At 50.7% G+C, this 18,922-nt stretch overlaps 1 protein-coding gene across 2 annotated transcripts in view; it reads left to right on the forward strand.

The window, feature by feature from the left end:
• LOC140421475 (uncharacterized) overlaps positions 1-18,922 on the forward strand; it is an 856,937-nt gene that overhangs the window by 318,816 nt on the left and 519,199 nt on the right. The gene's annotated exons all lie outside the window — the stretch shown is intronic.

Genomic DNA, 18,922 nt, shown 5'->3' on the forward strand with positions numbered 1-18,922 from the left:
GTGGTGGGGGAGTTAGAGTCGACTAATATTAATTGCTGATGGCTGCCTTTGTGGGAATGGTGAAGCAACTCATTCCAGGGCATCGTCATAATGTTATAAATGCTCAACATGCTACAGACTCATGGCTGGAGCCCTTTCAGAAAGAGAGTTGAAGCTCAGGGAGTGAGAATGGTTTACCAGTCCCAGAGGACAGACGGACAGATGCTGCAGAGTGAGAGCTGGTCTCTGTAGCTGGTGGCGGCCGTCTCCTCTGAATTTTTAACTGGCAGAAGCCAATGTGTTGGTGTTGGGCTGAAGCTCATCTTCCTGGCAAAGTGGTATTTTTCCTTGCGAAAGCCAGTTTGATTCTTTACAGTCAAACCACAGATAGTTGGTTTACTATGGGTCATGAGATCCAATTGTATTCAGGTTAGAAATGACTTTTTCAGGGCCTGTGCGAGAGACATGTCCTTAGAATACAGACCTATCCTGTGTTTGTCGGCCAGCAAGCTACTATGGAATCTGTCTTCATAAGACCATAAGACATCGGAGCAGAATTAGGCCATTTGGCCTGTCGAGTCTGCCCCATTCTCCTGCCTTCTCCCCATAACCCCTGATCCCCTTATTAACCATGAAACTAGCAATCTCTGTCTTAAAGAGACTAAGGGATTTGGCCTCCACAGCCTTTTGTGACAAAGAGTTCCACAGATTCACCACCCTCTGGCTGAAGGAAGTCTTCCTCATCTCTAAGGATCATCCCTTCAGTCTGAGGCTGTGCCCTCGGGTTCTAGGTTTTCCTACTAGAGGAAACATCCTCTCCCCCTCCACTCTACCGCGGCCTCTCAGTATCCTGTAAGTTTCAATAGGAGCCCGCTTCATCCTTCTAAACTTCAATGAGTACACAGCCAGAGTCCTCAACCACTCCTCAAATGACAAGCTCTTCTGGAGAGTGAGAGAGAGAGAGAGCTATTTCAATAATATTCAATAACGTTCTGAAAATTTTATAAGATTATTAGATGGTGATTTCTTACAGTCCAGTACTTGAATTGAACGTGTCTCCATTCCTGTCCTCGGGGGTTTCTGTACCAGGCGGCAGGGGTAACATTTGGAGACTCTCGATTCTCCACCAGTTCCTATTCTCCTTCTTCCTGCTGGATAATGGAGGTGTCGCTGTGTGTAATGTACAAACCAGTAAGAATTGTCAGCAATGATCAATCAGCACTTTCTAATTGGAGATGGTCATCAGTATAATCTTCCAGATATTGGAGTACAAATGTATCAAAGATCAATTTTACAAATGAAGTAAAAGTTCATCTAAACTCATTTCTGATGAATGTTCCTGAATTATAGGGAAGGTCAGACAGCGGAACTGCAGCCCCAGGAACACAACCAGCCCAGTTACTGGGAGCATCAAAACAGCAGAAACAAACATGAACTGTCAGAATGGGCATGTTTCAGTGCTGGATGTGATTAAGAGAAGAATCCAATCTCTGCAATCACTTGTGAATTCGTTGGTGCGCCAAAAGGTTGGACGAATTAATGAAACTCTTCCCACACTCGGAGCAGGTGAATGGTCTCTCTCCAGTGTGAATTCGCTGGTGTGTCAGCTGGTTAGATGACTTTGTGAATCCCTTCCCACACTCAGGACAGGAGAACGGTCTCTCTCCGGTATGAACACGTTGGTGTGAAATGAGGTGTGATGAACTCCTGAACCTCTTTCCACAGTATGTGCAGCTGAATGGTCTCCTCCGTGTGAGTTCGTTGGTGTGACAGGAGGCAGGATGAATCAGTAAATCCTTTTCCACACGCGGAGCAGGTGAATGGTTTCTCCCCAGTGTGAACCCGCTGGTGTATCAGCAGGTGGGATGGCCGACTGAATCCCTTTTTTTTTAAAGAATATTTTATTGAAAATTTTTGGTCAACCATCACAGTACATTGTGTATCCTTTACACAATAATATAACAGTATAAATAACAATGACCTGTTTTATAAACAAAGAATAAATAATATATAACAAAAACGAAAACTAAAACTAAATGGCAACTGCCTTGTCTCAGATAAACACTCTCCAAAAATATGGTTTAACAATCCAATATACAATTATTTATAGTAACGACCTATACATATTATACATATATATTAATAACCCTGAGACTCCTTTTGGTTCCTCCCCCACCCCCCTGGGCTGCTGCTGCTGCCGCCTTCTTTTCCATTCCCTCTATCTTTCTGTGAGGTATTCGACGAACGGTTGCCACCGCCTGGTGAACCCTTGAGCCGATCCCCTTAGGACGAACTTAATCCGTTCCAGCTTTATAAACCCTGCCATGTCATTTATCCAGGTCTCCACCCCCGGGGGCTTGGCTTCCTTCCACATCAACAGTATCCTGCGCCGGGCTACTAGGGACGCAAAGGCCAAAACATCAGCCTCTCTTGCCTCCTGCACTCCCGGCTCTTGTGCAACCCCAAATATAGCCAACCCCCAGCTTGGTTCGACCTGGACCCCCACTACTTTCGAAAGCACCTTTGTCACCCCCACCCTGAACCCCTGTAGTGCCGGACATGACCAGAACATGTGGGTGTGATTCGCTGGGCTTCTCGAGCATCTCGCACACCTATCCTCTACCCCCAAAAATTTACTGAGCCATGCTCCAGTCATATGCGCCCTGTGTAACACCTTAAATTGAATCAGGCTTAGCCTGGCACACGAGTTTACCCTACTTAGGGCATCAGCCCACAGCCCCTCCTCAATCTCCTCCCCCAGCTCTTCTTCCCATTTCCCTTTCAGCTCATCTACCATAATCTCCCCCTCGTCCCTCATTTCCCTATATATATCTGACACCTTACCGTCCCCCACCCATGTCTTTGAGATTACTCTGTCCTGCACCTCATGCGTCGGGAGCTGCGGGAATTCCCTCACCTGCTGCCTCGCAAAAGCCCTCAGTTGCGTATACCGGAATGCATTCCCTTGGGGCAACCCATATTTCTCGGTCAGCGCTCCCAGACTTGCGAACTTCCCATCCACAAACAGATCTTTCAGTTGCGTTACTCCTGCTCTTTGCCATATTCCAAATCCCCCATCCATTCTCCCCGGGGCAAACCTATGGTTGTTTCTTATCAGGGACCCCACCAAGGCTCCCGTCTTTCCCCTATGCCGTCTCCACTGTCCCCAAATTTTCAAAGTCGCCACCACCACCGGGCTTGTGGTGTATTTCTTCGGTGAGAACGGCAATGGGGCCGTCACCATAGCTTGTAGGCTAGTCCCCCTACAGGACGCCATCTCCATCTCTTCCACGCCGCTCCCTCCTCTTCCCCCATCCACTTACTCACCATTGAGATATTGGCGGCCCAGTAGTACTCACTTAGGCTCGGTAGTGCCAGCCCCCCCCCTATCCCTACTACGCTGTAAGAATCCCTTCCTCACTCTCGGGGTCTTCCCGGCCCACACAAAACTCATGATACTCTTTTCGATCCTTTTGAAAAAAGCCTTCGTGATCACCACCGGGAGGCACTGAAACACAAAGAGGAATCTCGGGAGGACTACCATTTTAACTGCCTGCGCCCTCCCTGCCAGTGACAGGGATACCATGTCCCATCTCTTGAAGTCCTCCTCCATTTGTTCCACCAATCGCGTTAAATTTAACCTATGCAATGTACCCCAATTCTTGGCTATCTGGATCCCCAAGTAACGAAAGTCTCTTGTTACCTTCCTCAGCGGAAAGTCCTCTATTTCTCTGCTCTGCTCCCCTGGATGCACCACAAACAACTCACTTTTCCCCATGTTCAGTTTATATCCTGAGAATTCTCCAAACTCCCGAAGTGTCCGCATTATCTCTGGCATCCCCTCCGCCGGGTCCGCTACATATAACAAATCATCCGCATACAGAGATACCCGGTGTTCTTCTCCTCCTCCAAGTACTCCCCTCCACTTCTTGGAACCCCTCAATGCTATTGCCAGGGGCTCAATCGCCAGTGCAAACAGTAATGGGGACAGAGGGCATCCCTGCCTTGTCCCTCTATGGAGCCGAAAGTATGCAGATCCCCGTCCATTCGTGACCACATTCGCCACTGGGGCCCTATACAACAGCTGCACCCATCCAACATACTCATCTCCAAAACCAAATCTCCTCAGCACCTCCCACAAATAATCCCACTCCACTCTATCAAATGCTTTCTCAGCATCCATCATCACCACTATCTCCGCTTCCCCCTCTGGTGGGGGCATCATCATTACCCCTAGCAGCCTCCGTATATTCGTATTCAGCTGTCTCCCTTTCACAAACCCAGTTTGGTCCTCATGGACCACCCTCGGGACACAATCCTCTATCCTCATTGCCATTACCTTGGCCAGAATCTTAGCGTCTACATTTAGGAGGGAAATAGGTCTATAGGACCCGCATTGCAGCGGGTCCTTTTCCTTCTTTAGGAGAAGCGATATCGTTGCCTCAGACATAGTCGGGGGCAGCTGTCCCCTTTCCTTTGCCTCATTAAAGGTCCTCATCAGTAGCGGGGCGAGCAAGTCCACATATTTCGTGTAAAATTCAACTGGGAATCCATCCGGTCCCGGAGCCTTCCCCGCCTGCATGCTCCTAATTCCTTTCACTACTTCCTCTATTTCAATCTGTGCTCCCAGTCCCACCCTTTCCTGCTCCTCCACCTTGGGAAATTCCAGCCGGTCCAGAAAGCCCATCATTCTCTCCCTCCCATCCGGGGGTTGAGCTTCGTATAATTTTTTATAAAATGCCTTGAACATGCCATTCACTCTCTCCGCTCCATCTCTCCTTCCTCATCCCTCACTCCCCCTATTTCCCTCGCTGCTCCCCTTTTCCTCAATTGGTGGGCCAGCAACCTGCTCGCCTTCTCCCCATATTCGTACTGTACACCCTGTGCCTTCCTCCACTGTGCCTCTGCAGAACCCGTTGTCAGCAAGTCAAATTCTACGTGTAGCCTTTGCCTTTCCCTGTACAGTCCCTCCTCCGGTGCCTCCGCATATTGCCTGTCCACCCTCAGAAGTTCTTGCAGCAACCGCTCCCGTTCCCTTCTCTCCTGATTTCCTTTATGTGCCCTTATTGATATCAGCTCCCCTCTAACCACTGCCTTCAGCGCCTCCCAGACCACTCCCACGTGGACCCCCCCATTGTCATTGAGTTCCAAGTACTTTTCAATGCACCCCCTCACCCTTCGACACCCCCCCTCATCTGCCATTAGTCCCATGTCCATTCTCCAGTGTGGGCGCCCTTCTGTTCTGTTTCCTCCCCTATCTCTAAGTCCACCCAATGTGGAGCGTGATCCGAAATGGCTATAGCCGTATACTCCGTTCCCCTCACCTTCGGGATCAACGCCCTTCCCAAAACAAAAAAGTCTATTCGCGAATAGACTTTGTGGACATAGGAGAAAAACGAAAACTCCTTACTCCTCGGTCTGCTAAATCTCCACGGGTCTTCTCCTCCCATCTGCTCCATAAAATCTTTAAGCACCTTGGCTGCTGCCGGCCTCCTTCCAGTCCTGGACCTCGACCTGTCCAGCCCTGGTTCCAACACCGTATTGAAATCTCCCCCCATTACCAACTTTCCCACCTCTAGGTCCGGGATGCGTCCTCGCATACGCCTCATAAAATTGGCATCATCCCAGTTCGGGGCATATACGTTTACCAAAACCACCGTCTCCCCCTGTAGTTTGCCACTCACCATCACGTATCTGCCCCCGCTATCCGCCACTATAGTCTTTGCCTCAAACATTACCCGCTTCCCCACTAATATAGCCACCCCCCTGTTTTTCGCATCTCACCCCGAATGGAACACCTGCCCCACCCAACCTTTGCGTAGTCTAACCTGGTCTATCAGTTTCAAGTGCGTTTCCTGTAACATAACCACGTCTGCCTTAAGTTTCTTAAGGTGTGAGAGTACCCGTGCCCTCTTTATCGGCCCGTTCAGCCCTCTCACGTTCCACGTGATCAGCCGGGTTGGGGGGCTTTTTACCCCCCCCCCCTTGTCGATTAGCCATCTCCTTTTTCCAGCTCCTCACCCGTTCCCACGCAGCTGTGTCCCCCCCAGGCGGTGCCCCCCCGCCCATCCCACCCCATACCAGCTCCCCCCTCTCCCCAGCAGCAGCAGCCCAATAATTCCCCCCTCCCACCCCCCCCGCTAGATCCCCCACTCGCGTAGTTACACCACCCATGTTGCTCCCAGAAGTCAGCAAACTCTGGCCGACCTCGGCTTCCCCCCGTGACCTCGGCTCGCACCGTGCGACACCCCCTCCTTCCTGCTTCCCTATTCCCGCCATGATTATCATAGCGCGGGAACCGAGCCAGCGCTTCCCCCTTGGCCCCGCCCCCAATGGCCAACGCCCCATCTCTTCCACCTCCTTTCCTCCCCCCACCACCACCTGTGGAAGAGAGAAAAGTTACCACATCGCAGGATTAATAACATAAAACTCCTCTTTCCCCCCTTCTTCGCCCCTCATACTCGCCCCACCACTTTGTTTCAAACGTTCTTTTTTTAATAACCCGCTCATTCCAATTTTTCTTCCACGATAAAAGTCCACGCCTCATCCGCCGTCTCAAAGTAGTGGTGCCTCCCTTGATATGTGACCCACAGTCTTGCCGGTTGCAGCATTCCGAATTTTATCTTCTTTTTGTGAAGCACCGCCTTGGCCCGATTAAAGCTCGCCCTCCTTCTCGCCACCTCCGCACTCCGGTCTTGGTATACGCGGATCACCGCGTTCTCCCACTTACTGCTCCGAGTTTTCTTTGCCCATCTAAGGACCATCTCTCTGTCCTTAAAACGGAGGAATCTCACCACTATGGCTCTAGGAATTTCTCCTGCTCTCGGTCCTCGCGGCATCACTCGGTATGCTCCCTCCACCTCCAGCGGACCCGCCGGGGCCTCCACTCCCATTAACGAGTGCAGCATCGTGCTCACATATGCCCCGACGTCCGCTCCCTCCGCACCTTCAGGAAGGCCAAGAATCCTTAGGTTGTTCCTCCTCGCGTTGTTCTCCAGCGCCTCCAGCCTTTCCACACATCGTTTATGGTGTGCCTCGTGCATCTCCGTCTTCACCACCAGGCCCTGTATGTCGTCCTCATTCTCGGCAGCCTTTGCCTTCACGACCCGAAGCTCCCGCTCCTGGGTCTTTTGCTCCTCCTTTAGCCCTTCGATCGCCTGTAATATCGGGGCCAACAGCTCCTTCTTCATTTCCTTTTTGAGTTCTTCCACGCAGCGTTTCAAAAACTCGTGTTGTTCAGGGCCCCATATTAAACTGCCACCTTCCGACGCCATCTTGGTTTTTGCTTGCCTTCCTTGCCTGAAGCTCTTCCCACAGAAAGTGCAGCTGAATGGCTTCTCCTGAGTGTGAATGAGCTGGTGTGACTGGAGACTGGATAACTCCGTGAATCCTTTGCAACACACAGAGCAGGTGAATGGTCTCTCCCCAGTGTGACTGCGTCGGTGAGTTTCTAGCGTGGATGGGCATTTGAATCCCGTCCCACAGTCCCGACATTTCCACGGTTTCTCCATGGTGCAGGTGTCCTTGTGTCTGTCCAGGTTGGATGATCAGTTGTCCCATCCACACACACAACACGTGTACGGTTTCTCCTCACTGTGAATGGTGTGATGTTTTGTCAGGCTGTGTAACTGGTTAAAGCTCTTTTCACAATATGTTCACTGGAACACTCTCACTCACGTGTGTGTGCGTCTCAATGCTTTTCCTGCCACATTGATGTTTTAAATATTTTTTTCAGATAGAACAATTCTCTCATTCCACATTGAAAAGCTGATGATATTCAGGTCCTGATGGAATCTCTTTCAGAGATTGTTTCGTTTTAGTTTCCTCGCTCAATCTATAAAAGGAATTTACAAAAGTCATCACTGTCAGTCCAGCATAGGGTAGAAATTTTGAAGAGACAATTCTCGTTTCTCTGGAACATTTTTTCCTCTCTTGTTCCCCCAAAGCTGTAAATCCCGGTCCCACACAGTCTCCTTCCTCCCTGGGCTGAAATCCAAACCCATCTCGCCATCTGCACCATTTCTTTCCTCCACTCCCAGTTTTCTCCCTCCCTCTCCTCTGCCTGGGTTCAGTTCTCCAGCTCCTGTCTGCAGACTGACAATAAAACCAATGGGTCTTATTGAGGATTTGGGGCCTCCAGCGGGTGTTTGTGAATCCTCCCCACCCACCTGCCAGGGTTTCCTTCCTTGCCAGAGATAAGAGTCCTCATTGATTTGAGTGCAAAGTGTAAGCTCTTATTTCTTGTCCCCCTCCCCCATCCTCTGCTGTGAACCATCCTCCAGTGTCTGAAGCAGGATGGTGCCCGTTAACCTGGGGGGAGAAGCCACACAGCTGCAAACTAGGGAGCTACCAATTGTGAAGGGTTTGCGGATCCACAAAGTATTTCCAAATCCTCCCTCTCACCGCCTGACGCTGACTCCGCTTCTCCAGGACAAAGGACTCTCTCCTCGAGGACAACACTGGAACTGCGCATGCTCCAAACTCCATCCCTGCGCCTGCGCACAGGTGTCCAACTATAGCAGTTGTACCGCGCATGCTCCAAACTACAATTCCCGGGGATTGATTGGCGGCAGCTCTGGACCAATGGGGAGAGGGGGCGGGCCTGGATGACCGAATGAAGGCGGCTGGTCCTCCCACCAATCGGAGTGAATGAGGGGCGGGTCCACTGTGATTCAAGCATGCGCAGTGTGGGTAATGGCAATCGAGAAGGGCTGTGTCTTCACATCCGAAATTGGTAAGAGGCGTTCAACAATATGGAAGGAGCGAGAGATCTTGGCAGTGGGCAGACATGTTGTGTAAAGTTGTTGCAATCGCAAACCTCGGAAAAGTTTACGGGACCCAGTTTGTACCGAGCGGAGCTGCAGCTCCTCATGTTTGGCTCGGAATACCGGCCGCCATCTTTATTGGATGTGCATCAGCGCGCATGCGCGTTTGTCATCTTTGTCGGGGCGATGTTTCAATCAGTGGGAGGAGCTTGTTCCCCATTGTTCAGAATGGAGACAACTTGTCCATCAAACTGGATTACTCTTAGAGTCCCAATGTCTTATAGATGATGCAAAGCGGTGGCAGAGATGGAAAGAAAAGGAAGAAAACCGGCTTTCCAGATTTCACTGTCTCATTGGACGCCCTGCCCCATGTGTACAAAGATCTGCGGCGCTGTTCAGTCACATGAAGACCCAGGGCAGAAACTTGCAATCCTGAGTCAACATCACCCTCAAATCAGGGGACTGCTGATGTCGATGAGGGTCAATGTGCAGCGGGGGTGTGAGTGGTCATCCTCGACCAGGGAGCAGGAGGGGAGAATGTCGTTGATTTCTATTCTGGTCTGACAGTGATTAATTTTGGAAACTCCTTTTACAGGGGATTAGTAGGGGAGGATTTACACACAGCAAATTTAAACCAGGAGAAATGGTTATCTTTCCTGAATTTTATTTCTGGACTGACAGTGATGCCTTTATAAACTTCATTCACAGGAGTTTAGAAAGGGTTTCGCAGGCAGGAAACTCACAACCAATCCTCACATCAGATTCTGACAGCTCCAGTCGGGTTATCAGGCAGCACTGTAGAACAAGTGGATAGCATTGTGGCTTCACAGCGCCAGGGTCCCAGGTTCAATTCCCCGTTGGGCCACTGTCTATGCGGAGTCTGCACGTTCTACCTGTGTCTGCTTGGGTTTCCTCCTGGTGCTCAGGTTTCCTCCCACAGTCCAAAGACCTGCAGGTTAGGTGGATTGGCCATGATAAATTGCCCTCAGTGACCAGAAAGATTAGGAGGGGTTATTGGGTTACGGGGATAGGGTGGAAATAAGGGCTTAAGTGGGTTGGTGCAGACTCGATGGGCCAAATGGCCTCCTCCTGCACTGTATGTTCTATCAGGATCTGGAGATTATCAAGATTTGTGTGTAAGCATTGAGTTCAGATCATTACCACTCACTGTGTAAAATTTCTTCCTTATATCTCCCCTGTAGATCTTGCTCACAATCTTAAATCTGTGTCCCATAATTCATTTATCATCTGCAGATGGGAACAAATTTCTTTATCTGTTGCCGGGTTTGCTGTTGTCGTTTCCGGTGCCTGGGTCATTGCCGGGTGGTCTGTCCAGATTTCACTCTATTTTTCTTTTTGTCGTGGTTGAATCAGCTTAGACCAGTCCATTTTAGGATCCAGTACATAATTGAAGTTTTCTCCAAGAATCAATTGATGTGTATCCAGGTCTGGGATGGATCCTAACAATTTTTCTACATGTGCCACATCGTCCCAGTTAGGGGCATAGACATTCACCAGCTCCACTAATCTACCCGCCAATGACCCACTGACCACCACGTATTTCCCATTAGTGTCCGCAATGATCCGAGCGACCAAAAGAAGGACCTGCTTATTGATTAGAATTGCAGCACATCGAGCCCTTCTGTCAAAGCCTGAGTGAAACACTTGGCTCACCCCTCCGCAGTCTGGCCTGATCTCTAATCCGCAAGTGAATCTCCAGCAAAAACACCACACCAGCATTTAGGATCTTCAGATGAGCGAAAGCCCTCGACCTTCACTGGCCCACCCAATCCCCTTATGTTCCAGGTTACCAGCCCCGAATCAGGGGTCCCCCCCCCCCCCCCCCCACCCCTGCCCCCCCTCACTCTCCATCACGGAACAGCCATTTCCACTGTGAGGGACTATCCAGCAAATCTTGAAAAAGTACAGGCATAGGGTCCACCCAAGATGGCCGCCACACACACACCCTCGGAGTGAAACAAATACAGTTCCATAATCATCATCAGCGAGCTAACACGTCTCCCCCCCATTTCCCACCAACGCCCCACCGAGACACACAAATTGAAACCAAACCCAAGATCCAAACCCATCCCCCAGGCTCCAGCCCAGAAGCTAAGCTTGTTGAACCAGCCAAAACTGGTTCACCGGCTGCAGCTTCACCCCCCCCCCCCCCCACTCCCCCATCTCACTCCTATTCACCAGCTGACTCCCCCATATCTCTACCTTGCCCTTCCTTCATCTCCACACAGAAAACAGATTTTCTAAAAATTCACAACACCCATCCCACCCCACAGGAAACATAGATCTTGTCCAATACAGATATCTGGACCCCAGTCCATGCTTTACAATATTCACCTCCTCCATAGTCTCGAAATGGAAGTCTTTGGACTCATGTGTGTGCCGCAGCTTTGCCGGGCATACCCCCTGAATCAAACTCCTTTCTTACACAGAACAGCCTGCACCTGATTAAAGGCCGCTCGCTTCCTCGCCAGCTCAGCTCCCACATCCTCATTTGGATAACTGAGTGAGTCCCTTCCCACACTCAGAACAGGTGAATGGTCTGTCGCTGGTGTGACTGCGGCGATGAGTTCCCAGCTCACATAGGGACTTGAATCCCTTCCCACAGTCCCCTCAATTCCACGGTTACAGCATGCTGCAGGTGTCCTGGGACTGTTTAGCACAGGGCTAAATCGCTGGCTTTGAAAGCAGACCAAGGCAGGCCAGCAGCACGGTTCAATTCCCGTAACAGTCTCCCCGAACAGGCGCCGCAATGTGGCGACTAGGGGCTTTTCACAGTAACTTCATTGAAGCCTACTTGTGACAATAAGCGATTTTCATTTCATTTCCTTGTCCCTCCACGTTGACGATCAGTTTATGTCTTGTCCCCACAGAGAGCATGTGTACAGTCTGTCCCCGCTCTGAATTGGGTGATGTTTTTTCAGACTGTGTAACTGGTTAAAGCTCTTTCCACAGTCAGTTCACTGGAACACTCTCACTCGAGTCGACTGTGTGTGTATCAGGGTTTTTCAGTCACACTGATCTTCAAAATCTTTTCCGACAGAGAGAACAGACAAACATTTCTTCTTCCACATTCACAGGCCACTGATATTCAGGTCCTGAATAGAGTGACTCTGTGAAATCTTGATGTGAAATTTGATTTGATTTTCCGTCTGTAAATCCTCCCCTTGTAATATCCTGTAAAAGGAGTTTACAAAAGTCTTCACTAGGGGCAGGTATGGTGGCTCAGTCGTTAGCCGAGGACTCGGGTTTGATCCCGGCCCCGGGTCACTGTCCAAATGTAATTTGCACCTTCTCCCCGTGTCTGCGTGGATCTGGCCCCCACGATCCAAAAAGATGTGCCGGGTAGGTGAATTGGCCACGCTAAAATTACTCTTTAATTGGAAAAAAAGAATTGGGTACTTTAAATTTATTTTTTTTGTAATTAAAACAAACAAAAGTCATCACTGTCAGTCGAGGATAGAAATTTAGAACAGACAATTCTCGTTTTTCTGGAACATTTTTCCCTCTCTTGTTCCCCCAAATCTGTAAATCCCCGTCCCACACACTCTCCCTCCTCCCTGGGCTGCAATCCAAACCCATCTCACAATCTGCACCATTTCTTTCCTCCGCTCCCAGTTTTCTCGCTCCCTCTGCCTGGGTTCAGTTCTCCAGCTCCTGTCTGCAGACTGACAATAAAACCAATGGGTCTTATTGGGGGTTTGGGGCCTCCAGTGGGTGTTTGTGAATTCTCCCTGCCCACCTGCCAGGGTTTCCTTCCGTGCCAGAGATCAGAGTTCTCATTGATGATTTGAGCCCAGCCTGGAACCATGCTAAATTGCCCCTTTATTGGGGGAAAAAAAATTACATGATTCGCGGCTCCACAAAGTGTTTCCAACTACTCCCACCGATCTCCTTAACAGGTTTATGCATTTATTTGACTGACTAAAAGGATGGCACAGTGGTTAGCACTGCTACCTCGTGGCGCTAAGGACCCGGGTTCGATCCCGGCCCCAGGTCACTGTCCATGTGGAGTTTGCACATTCTCCCGTGTCTGCGTGGGTGTCACCTCCGCCACCCAAAGATGTGCAAGGTAGGTGGATTGGCCACGCTAAATTGCACCTTAATTACAAAAAAAACAATTGGTTGCTCTAAATTTATTTCAAAAACGGCTTGTCTCTTTCCTAATGTTCACAATTGAAGTGGTGGGTTCCCCAGGAGATGGCTGACATTTCAGGGCAATTAAATTAATAATGGACAGAGAAATGTCTAGTGTTGTTACGTGGTACAGATTAGATATATTATTTACCGTTCTGTAATAAAGTAAATGTATTATTATTTCTCGTCTTGTAATAAAAGACTAGCTACGTTATGGATTTCCAGTCATCTCTTCCTCAAAGGGTTGTGACTCTTTGGATTTCTCTTCCACAGGGACCAGTTGTATCTGGGGGTCATTGAATATATTGAAGCACAAGTTTGACCGATATTTTATTGACAATGGAGTTAAGGGTTATGGGGAACAGGTAGAAAAATAGAGAGCAAGCTGAGATGAGGAGGGATTTCTTCACTCGAGGATGTGGTGAAGCTTTGGAATTCTCTACCTCAGAGAAATGTGGAGCCTCAGTCATCAGGTATGTTCAAGACAAATATTGATATGTTTCTAGATATTGAAGATATTAAGAGATATGGGGATCATGTGGGAAAAGGGTGCTGAAGTAGAGTGACCAAGGATCGCATTGAATAGTGGAGCAGACTCGGTGGGCCGAATGGCCTACCCTTGCTCCCATTCTAATCTCTGTGTCCTGGTCAGGAAGCAGTGAGCTGAGCTTGGATCTGTCAATCAACATGAATCAGCACGCCGGTTGCGGTGATGCCTAGCTAGCCGCACGTTTCGGCGGCTCCAGCTCCGACGGACCTTCGGGCTCTTTTAAGAGCCCCAACGGGAAATTTTTGGGCGACGCAACTCGGTGTACGGTGAGTGAATAGGGAGTCCCCCCCCTAACGAAGGAGGAAAAAACCGGCGGCGGCGGCTGCAGCGCGAGGAATCGTCGACCAAAGAGACAGAAAGGAAGAAGACACAAGATGGCGGCGGAGAAAGCGCAGGCGACATGGGGGCCCGAGCAGGATGAATTTTTGAGAAGGTGCGTGGAGCTGCTGAAGAGGGAGGTGCTGACCCCGATGCTACAGGCAATTGAGGGGCTCAAGGAGACACAAAAGACCCAGGAGACAGAGCTCCGCGTGGTGGAGCAGAAGGTGACGGATAATGAGGACGAGATCCTGGGCCTGGCGGTTAAGACACCGAGGCACGAGGCACTGCATAAAAAGTGTACTGAAAGGATCGAGGCCCTAGAAAACGGAGCGCGAAGGAAGAACCTTCGGATACTGGGTCTCCCTGAGGGTGTGGAAGGAGTGGACTGTGGAGCTTATGCAAGTACGATGCTGAGCTCACTGATGGGTGCTGAGGCCCCTACGGGCCCCTTGGAGGTGGAGTGGGCACATCGGATCCCGGCGAGAAGACCAAAAGCGAGAGAACCACCCAGGGCGATAATCGTGCGATTTCACCGCCTTAAGGATAGAGAAGAGGTCCTGAGATGGGCTAAAAAGGTGCGGAGTAGCAGATGGGAGAATGCAGTGGTACGGGTGTACCAGGATTGGAGTGCGGAGGTGGCGAGAAGGAGGGCGAGATTTAACCGAGCCAAGGAAGTGTTGCATAAAAAGGTGAAGTTCGGGATGCTGCAGCCGGCAAGACTATGGGCCACGTATCAGGAGAGACACCATTATTTCGAGACGGCGGAGGAAGCATGGACCTTTATCAAAGAGGAGAAATTGGATTGGAACTGAGGGACTGATGCTGCAGGAAATGTTATTGTTAATGTTATGGTTGAAGTTAATTGAGAAGTAAATTGGGAAGGGGGGAGACATTGGGAAATGTGGGCGCCGGTGAGGGGGGAAAGACGGGACATAGATGGAGAATGAGGAAGGGGAGGGGGAGGGGAAAGGGAGCTGCGCCACAAGAGGCGGGTCAGGTAAAGGGATGTTCCTGCGCCAGAAAGAATATGGCGGGAAGATAGGTGCAAGGCGGATGGAAGTTCCCCACACGGGGGGGTCGAGGAGTGAGCAGGAGCAGCCGGGGTCAGTTGAAGTCAGCTGACTTACGGAAGTAATATGGGGGGAGCAATCACGCTAGAAAGAGATCTGGGGGGGGGGGGGACAACTGGGTTGCTGCTGCGGAAATCCAAAAGGAAATGGCTAAAGAGTGGGTGGACGGGGATGGTATGTGATGCTGGGAGAGCGAGTGGGAGCGCGGAGGCGGGATATGGGACTGGCCTAGAGAAGGTAATGGCTAGTCGACATGGGAGGGGGGCAGGTAGCCCCCTAGTGAGGCTGACCACGTGGAACGTGAGAGGCCTGAACGGACCGATAAAAAGGGCCCGAGCGCTCGCGCATTTGAAAGGACTAAGGGCAAACGTGGTTATGCTCCAAGAGACGCACCTAAAGGTGGCGGACCAAGTTAGGTAAAGGAAAGGATGGGTGGGACAGGTGTTCCACTCAGGACTAGACGCAAAGAACAGAGGGGTGGCCATTTTGGTGGGGAAACGGGTAGTATTTGAAGCAAAGAACATCGTAGCAGATAGCGGAGGTAGATATGTAATGGTGAGTGGCAGGCTGGAGGGAATGGAGGTCGTGTTGGTTAATGTATATGCCCCGAACTGGGACGATGCGGGATTTATGAGACGGATGCTGGGGCGTATACCGGACCTGGAGGTAGGAAACTTTATTTTAGGAGGGGACTTTAATACTGTGCTGGACCCGGGGCTAGATAGATCCAGCTCAAGGACCGGAAGAAGGCCGGCAGCGGCCAAGGTGCTTAAGGGGTTTATGGACCAAATGGGGGGAGTGGATCCATGGCGATTTCTAAGACCTAGGGCTAGGGAGTTCTCCTTCTTCTCCCATGTCCATAAAGTGTACTCCCGGATAGATTTTTTTGTTTTGGGAAGGTCGTTGATCTCTAGGGTGGAAGAAGCTGAGTACTCAGCCATAGCGGTTTCGGATCATGCCCCACACTGGGTGGACCTGGAATTAGGAGAGGAAAGGGAGCAGAGAGCACTCTGGCGATTAGATGTGGGATTGATGGCGGATGAGGGAGTGTGTGCAAGAGTGCGGGGGTGTATTGAGAGATACCTGGAGGTCAATGACGACGGCGAGGTCCCTGTGGGAGTGGTATGGGAAGCACTAAAAGCGGTGGTCAGAGGAGAGCTGATCTCCATTGGGGCCCACAAAAGGAAAACAGAGGCCAAGGAAAGGGAAAGATTACTGGGGGAGATTTTAAGGGTGGATAGGGAATTTGCAGAGACCCCGGAGGAGGGACTGTACAGGGAGAGGAGACGACTCCAGACGGAGTTTGACCTTCTGACCACCAGAAAGGCGGAGGTACTGTGGAGGAAGGCACAGGGAGGAGGTATGAATATGGGGAAAAGGCTAGTCGCCTATTGGCGCATCAATTGCGAAAGAGGGCAGCAGCGAGGGAGATAGGAGGAATTAGAGACGAAAAGGGAAACACGGTGCGAAGAGCAGGAAAGATAAATGAGGTGTTCAAGACCTTTTATGAGGGACTGTATAGGTCTCAACCCCCAGAGGGAGAGGAGGGGATGCGGCAGTTCCTGGATCAATTGAGGTTCCCGAGGGTGGAGGAGCAGGAGGTGGTAGGCCTGGGGGCACCGATTGGGGTGGACGAGGTTATTAAGGGGCTGGGAAGCATGCAAGCAGGGAAGGCTCTGGGACCGGACGGGTTCCCGGTGGAATTTTACAGAAAATATGTGGACTTGTTGGCCCCGTCGATGGTGAGGACGTTCAATGAGGCCAGGGAAGGAGGGACTTTACCCCCGACAATGTTGGAGGCGACGATATCGCTAATTTTGAAGAGGGATAAAGATCCGTTGCAGTGCGGGTCCTATAGACCTATTTCATTATTGAACGTGGACGCCAAATTGTTGGCAAAGGTGCTGGCATCGAGGATAGAGGACTGTGTCCCAGGGGTGGTGCACGAAGACCAGACAGGGTTCGTAAAAGGGAGACAACTGAATGTTAACGTGCGACGACTATTAGGGGTGATAATGATGCCCCCAGTGGAGGGGGAGGCAGAGATAGTGGCGGCAATGGATGCAGAGAAGGCATTTGATAGGGTGGAGTGGGAGTATTTATGGGAAGTGTTAAGGAGGTTTGGGTTTGGGAACGGGTTTATTAGCTGGGTCAAACTTCTTTATGGGGCTCCAACGGCAAGTGTAGTTACGGGTCGACAAAGATCGGAGTATTTCCGACTATATAGAGGAACAAGACAGGGATGCCCGCTGTCTCCATTGTTGTTCGCGTTGGCAATTGAACCTCTGGCCATGGCGTTGAGAGACTCCAGGAAATGGAGAGGGGTGATTAGGGGGGGAGAGGAACACCGAGTCTCGCTATACGCAGATGACCTATTGTTATACGTGTCGGACCCAGCGGGGGGGGATGATAAAGGTTATGCGAATGTTGAGGGAGTTCGGGGATTTCTCGGGGTATAGGCTAAACATGGGGAAGAGTGAATTATTTGTGATACATCCAGGGGACCAGAGTAGAGGGATAGAAGGCCTGCCTCTAAGGAAAGTGGAATGAAACTTCCGATACCTGGGGATTCAGATCGCTAGGAGCTGGGGAACCTTGCACAGACTTAATCTGACATGGCTGGTAGAACAAATGGAGGAGGACTTCAAGAGGTGGGACATGCAGCCTCTGTCGCTGGCGGGCAGGGTGCAGGCAATTAAGATGATGGTCCTCCCGAGGTTCTTATTTGTATTTCAATGTCTCCCTCTACTAATCACTAAGACCTTTTTCAATAAAATAGACAGGAGCATCACGAGCTTCGTGTGGGCAGGGAAAGTTCCGAGAGTAAGGAGGGGGTTCCTTCAGCGTAGCAGGGACAGAGGAGGATTGGCACTACCGAACTTGGGCGATTACTATTGGGCCGCCAATGTGGCAATGATACGTAAATGGATGATGGAGCCGCTACCGTTCTCGCCAAAAAGGTTTACCACGAACCCGGTGGTGGCGGCAACATTGAATATCTGGGGACAGTGGAGGCGACAGAGAGGGGTGCGGGGTGCCCTGGTGGGGTCCCCAATTAGGAACAACCATAGGTTCGCCCCAGGAAGAATGGATGGAGGATTTCAGAGCTGGCACCAGTTGGGAATTAGGAGGGTGGGAGATTTATTTATAGATGGGACTTTTGCGAGCTTGGGAGCATTGGAGGAAAAGTATAAGTTGCCCCGGGGAAACTTCCTGAGATTATATGCAGGTGAGGGCGTTTACTAGACAACAGGTGAGGGAATTTCCGCTGCTCCCGACACAGGCGACTCAGGACAGAGTGCTTTCAGGGGTGTGGGTCGGAGAGGGCAAGGTGTCAGAGATATACCGAGAGATGAGGGAAGAGGGGGAGGAGTTGGTGGGCGAACTAAAAGGAAAGTGGGAAGAAGAACTAGGGGAGGAGATAGAGGAGGGTATGTGGGCTGATGCCCTAAGCAGGGTAAATTCCTCTTCCTCATGCACCAGGCTTAGCCTGATTCAATTTAAGGTGCTACATGGAGCACACATAACGGGAGCAAGATTGAGCAGGTTCTTTGGAGTGGAGGACAAATGTGGGAGGTGCGGCGGGAGCCCGGCAACCCACGCACATATGTTTTGGGCGTGCCCGGCACTGGAGGGGTATTGGAAGGGAGTGATGGGAGTGATTTCGAAGGTGGTGAAGGCCCGGGTCAAACCAGGCTGGGGGCTAGCTCTATTTGGAGTTGCGGATGAGCCGGGAGTGCAGGAGGCGAAAGAGGCCGACGTTTGTGGCCTTTGCGTCCCTAGTAGCCCGGCGTAGGATCCTACTCATGTGGAAGGAGGCGAAACCCCCCGGACTGGAGGCCTGGGTAAACGATATGGCGATGTTCATTAAACTGGAGCAGATAAAGTTTGCCACGAGAGGATCGGCTCAAGGGTTCACCAGGCGGTGGCAGCCATTTCTCGACTCCCTAGGGGAACGTTAGAGGGAAGACAGATGACCAGCAGCGGCAACCCAGGGGGGAGGGGGGGGGGGTTAGTTTAGTTTATGTCAAAAGATTATGGGGTTTAGTTATTTGTGTATTGTTAAAAATTTCTTTACTGTT

The sequence above is a fragment of the Scyliorhinus torazame genome, chromosome 5, assembly GCF_047496885.1.
Source record: "Scyliorhinus torazame isolate Kashiwa2021f chromosome 5, sScyTor2.1, whole genome shotgun sequence".
NCBI lineage: Eukaryota > Metazoa > Chordata > Chondrichthyes > Carcharhiniformes > Scyliorhinidae > Scyliorhinus > Scyliorhinus torazame.